The sequence below is a fragment of the Gymnodraco acuticeps genome, unplaced genomic scaffold, assembly GCF_902827175.1.
Source record: "Gymnodraco acuticeps unplaced genomic scaffold, fGymAcu1.1, whole genome shotgun sequence".
NCBI classification, from domain to species: domain Eukaryota; kingdom Metazoa; phylum Chordata; class Actinopteri; order Perciformes; family Bathydraconidae; genus Gymnodraco; species Gymnodraco acuticeps.
Window position 1 is genome coordinate 1,323,929 of NW_022990459.1, and position 8,717 is coordinate 1,332,645.

At 38.5% G+C, this 8,717-nt stretch overlaps 1 protein-coding gene across 1 annotated transcript in view; it reads left to right on the forward strand.

Moving 5' to 3' along the window:
* syt1a (synaptotagmin Ia) overlaps positions 1–8,717 on the forward strand; it is a 193,841-nt gene that overhangs the window by 63,649 nt on the left and 121,475 nt on the right. The window contains exon 2 of the mRNA XM_034225858.1: positions 5,785–5,842. The gene's annotated coding sequence lies outside the window, so the exon portion shown is untranslated. The remainder of the gene's footprint in view (positions 1–5,784; positions 5,843–8,717) is intronic.

Here is an 8,717-nt window from a genome sequence, read left to right on the forward strand (position 1 = left end):
TTGGAGTTTGAAACTAATACCTAAGAGACCTGCCCCAGCCTAGTGGGGGAAAAAACGGTTCAATGACAAAGGGTTGTTGATTATGCATGAAATACATGAGTAAACTTCTTATTCTATTCACATAATCAGCATCGAGAATATATCTACCATTTTAGTAACGCTATAAAATGCTGTTTTTCTGTCTTTTTGTGGTTTCAGCTGAAATAAGTTTTAAATTTAAGTCTCTTAAAGTTCATGGGGATTTTGTCGTGTTAGTCATTACCCCTATTTTTGGGTTTATAAGCACTGTGAACAGTTGTGGAAGAAGTATCCAGATTAGCAACACTACATTGTAAACATAAGCTATTACAAGTGAAAGTCCTGCATTCAAAATGTTACTTAAATAACAGTACAAAGAAGTTTACAGTGAAAATACTCAGGTAGGTAGGTACAAGTAGCTTCAAATGGTTCTATAGTACAATACTTAAAGAAATATACTTTATTGTATTTTGAAGGCCTCCTGGGTCCGCTGTTTTCACATTTACTTTCATGTTGCCTGGGAGAGATTCAGACGTCTTTTCTCTGTGTCTCTCTCTTCTAAAGCTGATTTTAAATATCAGTTTTACTTGGAGACTACATCTGAGATTCTGGCCAGGATATGCGAGAACAAGCATCAAAGGCTACCTGCCTGCTTTGGCCAGATGGTGCGTTAAAGAGTGAAAAATAAGCTTGACCTTCATTGACCACAGCTTGTTATAATTGTTATTTCTCAAGGCTAGAGTACATTTATCTTGGATAGACTTTTCCATCAGTTTGAGTTGTGTGTACTTTCAGATTGTAGGGGTGTAACGGTTCATAAACATTTCGGTTCGGTACGTACCTCGGTTTTTAGGTCACGGTTCGGTTCGGTACGTTTTCGGTACAGCAGAAAAAATTATCACAAAACATAAAATATATATATTTTTTAAATTATTATTAAACTGTGAATAATGTATTCACTCAAATAAATACAAAATATAATAAAATAAACATTAAGGTGCAGCATTTCGATTAACTGAAATAATCTGTATTTGAACTTTACTGTACTAGCACCTAAGCAGCCAGTTTGACATTAGGACTTGCTTGTCATTGTATTTTCATGTTTTTTTAAAGATAAATTAACTTGTCCACATTGCTTGCCGAAAGGGCAGATCTGCTGGCACTAGTAACAATGTCTCCTGATGTGGAGAACACCCTCTCTCTAGGGACAGAGGTAGCAGATACAGCCAGGTAGCGCTTTGCTAACATGGCAACATAAGGATATTTGGCGTTTGTAATAGCTTTGGCTCGGTCTGAACTGTTTGCGAGTGGTGGAGGCTTAAATGCTAGCGGGAGTTGGGTTTGCACTTCAGTCTTTTTTCTTTTGGTACCGGTGATATTCACGTCCGGGTGATGCCTTTTCAAATGAGTGTGCAAGTTTGATGTATTGCCAGCCGCATAACCAATTTTAGTTGAACAATGCCGACAAACAGCTTTGGTTCGGTCCACCTGTCTTTGTCCGTCATCCTTGTACGTAACTGCGAAACCAAAATATTCCCAAACCGGAGACTTCAATGATGCTGGAGGATTTTCGAGCTCAACTTTATCTGTGTTCGCCATTTCGACAGTTCCTCAAATTACTGACTAAATTTGAACGCATCCCTCTGACCAGCTCTCATAGTATGCCTCTCGTCCAATGAAATGACTTGGTCGCTCTATGACGCGTTGAACCCAATGTGAGCAAATTACTCTGAATGTTGCGACGCAGCACCATGGATGTATAATAAGCACCTGAGATCACACGTGTACCGAACCGAAGGTCGGTACGTGTACCGTTACACCCCTATCAGATTGTCATTACGAAAAGCACTACTACTACTACTACTTAAAATATTGAACAGTTTGATGTGTGTCACTTGAAAAAGGTTTGTCAAAATATGCTGCTTGAGAGCTTTTCCATGCTAATCTCTGGGTCAGCCTACAATAAATAGCCATTACTGCACTACTCTTATTAGCTCAACCTAAAACATTTGACTATAAAGTTGCCTTTACTGCTAAAGATTCCACCTTTTAAGAATGTGTTCCACTCTCTATGGTAGGCACAGTTGTCATCATCATTTACAACCAATATCTGGCATTCCACATCAGCCCTGTCCGACATGTTAACAGCTGAAAAACAGGGGGGATGGCAGATGGTGTCATACGGCAGTCTCATTGCCTCCCACATAAATACAAGTGCCCTTGTGCAAAGGGTTGGCAGGATGGAGGTGTCTTCATCTTCTGGGTGTTTGCTCGCAGCATGGTTGGTCTCCTTCTGCCAAACTCTTTTAGCCAAATTCAAGTGGGCCTCAGACGTGGCTGTAGCCGAGGCTGCCTGTCTGGTGGGAAAGAAGCAACCAGCATCATGAAGACAAAGGAAGTGGTTCCATCAACACAGAATGATGGAGGCTCTGTCTTCCCGGTGGTAATATCTCAATGCCGGATATTGGCTTTCTGTCCCTGCCGCCAAACAGAGAGGCCACCATTGTTCCTTAAACATTGGTCCCCTCAGCTTCTTATTAAATAGATTTTAGATCTAATTTTTAGTCCAAGCTTAATAGTGTTTGTCTCCTTCAACAGACGGTCCTTCCTATTCCATATGAGTTTTGCAGTGTTGTGTACACTGGAGAATATTTGACGTGTTGTCTAGAAGAGCTAGATAAATGGACACTGGGATGGTCTGTTGTCGTTATTTCAATATAAAAGGAATGCAATATAGTCAGACCAATGGCTACGATGAATAAACCAAGATATATGTATTCAGGCTTTGAAATATTGTAACAAAAAAGGCCTCTTTTATCTATTTTCTACAGTTCATGCATTAAAAGCAAAAACACACACTCTTTTGTGATATGTGATATTTATTAATTTATTTTTCTGTGATGCTTTAATGGCTCCGAACACAAAAGTGTTGCCCACATTTGGATGGGAACTCTACTATTTAAATTGTAATGAATTCAAGCTATCACCATGATGTTCTTTTAATGACACCCATGCACTCTCAACACTCTTAAGTCACTATCACATAACAAACATATCAGATATCATATGTATTTACCTTAAGAAATGAATTTCTTGACAAAAAAATAAATAATTAGCTTTCACACTGAAGAGATCCAATGTTATTTATTTATTCTACCTTGCTGACCTTTCTCTTCCTCAGACTCAAGTGGAAGCTTTGCAGCACCAACTTAGCAGATGATGCTGTCCCATTATGTAATCACGTGCACTGACAACAAGTTGATAGACATAAAGAAAAACAATCTACCCATTACAGATGTTGTCTTTATTGGTTTTTACATAATTCCCATCATAATATTTGACAGTTAATGCAACAGAAAGACCTGAATTACCTCAGAAAGGACACATAATGAAGAGACGAGGACACTCCAGTCTGATGAGACTGATGGTTTCGTTCACTAAACAAGCACTGAAATCTCCGCCATAATAATGTTTGAGCTCCCCACCAGCATGCTCCCTGGATGAATGTTTGCCGCTGATATTAGTGTGTAGAAAGATAGCATTACATATCTCCTTTCAATACGAGAGCAAAGCATGGAAGACAGCTTACCAACGTTGGGATGGTGCAATAGCTATGTGCAAAAAGAGTAAAACACATAAATGTTTATTTTGGAAGTTGTTTTCCTGTTAATGGCTAAATATGTGTTAAAATATCATATTGATTGAAGTATTGTGGAGCAGCAGAGATATAGCTGCATAAACAGACGTTAGAAATAATGATGGAAAATGGTCATCCCCTCCGATATGGTGAATCATTTAGCAATCAGTCAAAGATATCTCAGTAAGGTATTTATTCTAAGTCCCTTAGGCCTCATTTCAACTGTAACTATACGCTGCTTTGCTCATTTCAATTTAGAAAGTAATTGTCTTTTAAATATATTGAGACGTTTAAAAAAAGCTGTGATAAATATGTTTAGTCTTTTATAATAGTTGATGACATTTTTTTAAAGTATAATTTTTATGAATGCCCTAGACTTCCTTTTTCCATCTTCCTGGGAAGGTTTCTTAACCAGCTTTTGAAGGGCTCCTGTAGGAGGACATATGGTGATTGCACTGTCTCTCTCTTTCTTTCTGCTATGCACATAGATAATTAGCATTCAACTAAAGTATAGTGAAGAACACAATTTTGGTTGATTTCAGGGAATTTCCTGCTTATGAATTTAGTACAGACATTTAATTGTATGTGTGTGTCATACAGTGAAGTGTAGCTATATTGCCCTTATACTTGGGATCAAGGGTGTTCTCTTGACCCCTCTACTGTAAAAATAGACATGTCCTCAGATGTCTTAAGGCCCTCTTCATCTAGCTCACTGTGTTTCAATGACTGCCAGTGATGCTGACTGGTGTCCCTGTGCAATTGAGGACTATATTTGGACCATGTATCCCAAGGTGTTTGTTTTTCACTGTTGCACACTCATGAAACACCTTTTCAGTGAAAGCAGAGAGTTGGCTTTCAAAGCCCTCCTGCTGGAAAATATCAGCCTCTAATTAGCTGCTGTTTATGTCTTTCACAGCATCATCTTTTGGAATGCGGCAGAAAATCAGCACCAGAGCTGGTCTGCTATTAGCAATCAATGGACAAAACGTCCTCGCTCTCACTGTATATTTATATCCACAGAAGAGGGGATCGGTAAATCATGCTTGTATCCACATGTTGGCAAATGTTGTGTTTTTAAGCTGCAACTAGAATCTCTTTACCCTGTTTGGTCGGGTGGTAGACAGAAACCCAACCCCTTGTGGCGGCCTCAATTTTGTTGACTTACTGTAGAAGGCTGAAATTGAGCATGAAGGTCAAGTATTTGTGAGGTTATGTGCGTGTTGAATGCATGGAAAGAAGCACATTTGCGCTTCTTTTATTGTGAGTTGAAGAAGAAAAATAAACTTTTGGAGTTCAGACTCATATTTGCCAAACGTTTCTTAGTTAGGCTCATATTTGTGAGCATTAAGAGAGAGAAGTTTTGACTTTCTTATCATTTATAAAGGTTGTCTGTTCTATTTACCCATCAAAGTGGCCTAACATACTGCATATTGTTTTTGACTGCCTTATACATCTGCAGAGGATATAGTTTGTAGTATCAATGATAGAAACCTGAATGGTTCAAACTAACTCAACTTAATGATTTCTGCCCTGTTTCACTCCAACTGTGCTTCTAAGGTATACTTTAGGCCAAAAGGAGAATGTTTTGGGAGACATTTTTGGCCTATAATTTATTTTTAAAGTAAATGATGAAAGACAAAAGATCAACGAAGGTAATAATCATTTACAAAGTTTCCCATCTGTCTATTATGAATGACATTATGTTCGTGTTTCTTGACTGATGACATCTGCTTGAGAAAACAACAAGTCAACACTTCTTTCTACAAATAAATGTTTTTTAGAAGGGTGAAACATATCCTCTCAGTCCATCAAAAAACATGTATGTCATAGTGAATTATTTGATCAATTATTATTGGATATCATGCCACCTCTCTGGAGAATCAGCCTAAACTTCAATTAGACTGAAATGTAAATGAGTTATTACTTGTTAACCACTGTAAAGTCCTGCCTTCAGGCGCAAGTAGTTTTTATTCAAAAACGTTACATAATCAATTGAGACTAATACTGGACATCTTTGTTGAAAAGGCTCATTGTCCCACTTATTCTTTTTCGTGGACTAATTTGACACTTTTAATTACACAGTGTCTGGATACTTCTGGAAACTGACATCATTTTGTTTATTCTTTTAGTGGACTGCCATTTGGAAAAGAAGACAGGAAAGGAAGAACCCCTTCGTCTGAAGAAATTGTAAGTGTCTAGCCATTTGCAATCATTGAATCATGTGACCTGTGTGTATATAAGGGACACTATAGCATAGGTCATTTACAGCATGCCACAGAATACCCAATCGCCCCCAATTGTATAATTTGTAAAAGTAGCCTAATTACATTTACCTAAGGAACATCTTAGCCTCCTGTTGCACCCTGACACACACACACACACACACACACACACACACACACACACACACACACACACACACACACACACACACACACACACACACACACACACACACACACACACACACACACACACACACAGTCAATCAAATCAGTCAATCCAACAGGGAGTCAGGCTGCCTGATGGCCTATGGTCTCATTCGAGATGCAGACGTTGTCCTGTTGCTTCCTTTAATGAGATCTGGAGGCGTGCAATCTAATATTCACCACAGAGGCTCCAACATGGCCCCCGAGCCTGTAGCCCAGAAGGCTGTGTGCTAATTCAATGGAGTTAAGTCAGCTGTGATCAGAGGGACTGGAGTGGTCATTCACTGAAAAGGATGAGAGGCTTTTTTGGTACCACTTTACAATAAGACTACCCTTATAAAGGGTTTACGAATAGTTTGTAATTCATTTATTAATTAGGTTGTGAACACTTTATAAATCATTAGTACACTTTTGTAAGACATGAGATAAACAGGGCACCTGTGACCGGTTGCTTGCCAAATAGTGAGCCCACATTTATCTGTACTGCTAAGCCTTATATTGACTACCTAGCTTACTTCGTCTTCTTCATCAGCCAGCATCCTTGGTATCTGTTGTTCACCGAGTTGATTCCCCCCCTTCCATCTTGATGTTTCTTGGCATCTCTTATGACCATTTATGAATGAGTTACTAACATTTATAACTGCCAAAGGGGAGCCTTATTGTAAAGTGTGACACATATCACCATTTATTAATGAGTTACTACCATTTATAATTAGTAAAAGGGAGCCTTATTGTAAAGTGTGAAACACATCACCATCTATTGATGAGTCACTAACATTTATAACTAATGAAAGGGTGCGTTGTTTTTAAGTTTAATACACATGTCCATTTATGGATGAGTTATAACATGCACGCTGACCTAATACACATTTTTCACATGAAATGCAAAGTAAGATGCAACAGAACCAAGCAAAACATTTTATTCACACATGAAGAAAATCAGGACTCAAAGTAATGACTCTTTAGTATGACTGATACACATATTTAAACATAAAAGCTTTTCTCAGACATAAATGAAAGACTTGGTAAGACATAATGGTACTCACTCAGACTGGAAAGGCTTTGTGTATATCCTTGAATAAGCGTCCAAGCAGTCCATCAGGGCAAGCAGAGCCAAGCCAAGATGACCATTCCAACAAACTCTCTGTACGGACATGTCCTTTGACGGTCAACCTATAGCTCTTTCTACATGTTGGATATGAATGCCAGTCTGGGGGTTCACAAACCATCTGCTGTGGTTTATGGTATAGTGGTTGTACTCCATGTTACTCAGCACTCTCCTGTATGCTCTCCACTCATCATTAATAATGCTACTTCCTGACTTTACATGCCGTCTAATCAGAGGGACAAGGTGGCATCTTGATTGTTTCTCCACTAGTTTCAACACTAGTCTCCGCCTTTTGTCTTTAACTCCCATCATTCCGAAGACCCATTTCTTCCTTCTCCAGGTATGTCGAAAGCGTCCACGTGCATACTAACACAAAGTAAATCATAACATCATCTTAGTTAACAACAAAATGCACACAAATTACAGTAGCAATTGTTGCACATCCTGTCTCAAAATGCCATACTTGTGTATTAGGTGAATTGTATAACATAATTTAAGGATAATTATACAGTAGCTAATGGTCCATATTGATTTAAAAAAAAAAAAAAAAGATTCCCATTTACAAGAAAGCCCAGTCTATAACTGCCGAACATAGGAACTGGGTACAGTACCTTCTCCCGGACACAAATACTCAAATAAAATAGTTTATTGGTGTTACCAATGCTTACTATTTATTTGATACCAATATGGTAATACAATTAATAAAAAGAACAAGGTTTGGGTTCGTTCTTCAGATATGACTGTGACGTTAACGTGTAAGCTCAATAATGAACTCCAGCTCAACCAACCATACTGTAATATGTATCTAAGTAATCATCTTGACATATGACATTAATATTTGTAATATACACACATCTTATTGTGAGGTTAATTTCACATACACTACGCTGTTCTTCAACACTACTTTGACGTTAGCTTGTCTACATACTCGAGCATAGCACATTTAAATTAACCTTATCAATGCATAAAGTTACCTACCTAATAAAATATCTCTCTAACTTACAAGGATTACCTTATTTGACCAACCTCAAACAGAAGCCGTTTGTTCGACAGTATTAGCCCACGTAATGCTTAACACTTCTCTATTACGTTTTATCTTGGAGGTTACGATTAGCATCGTTAGCACAGATGTAGCTACTGCTTGCTTACTACATGCTAACCCAAGCCTTAACATTCATTAACGTTAGCTGACTAAAAACATAAGCAACACATAAATAAAGTACTCGAATTTCACTTACCGTAAAACTGCATTCATGCACCGTCTGTTTTAAACGCGGAGCGAGTCACAATAGTCCGATATAAGCAGGGGTGCACATCACTTTTTTGCCCTGGTTCTCAAAGGAGCACCTGGAGATGTTGCTTGGTGCTCATCCTTAAAATGAAATAAACCGTAACTTTTGAGGGGGTCTTGACTTTATTTGCCAGACACACGGCACTGAACACACAGAGGTGAACACAGAAAACACATGCAGAGGTGAACACAAGACAACATTAGCACTGGCCCCCCCCCTGGCCCTGCCCCCCC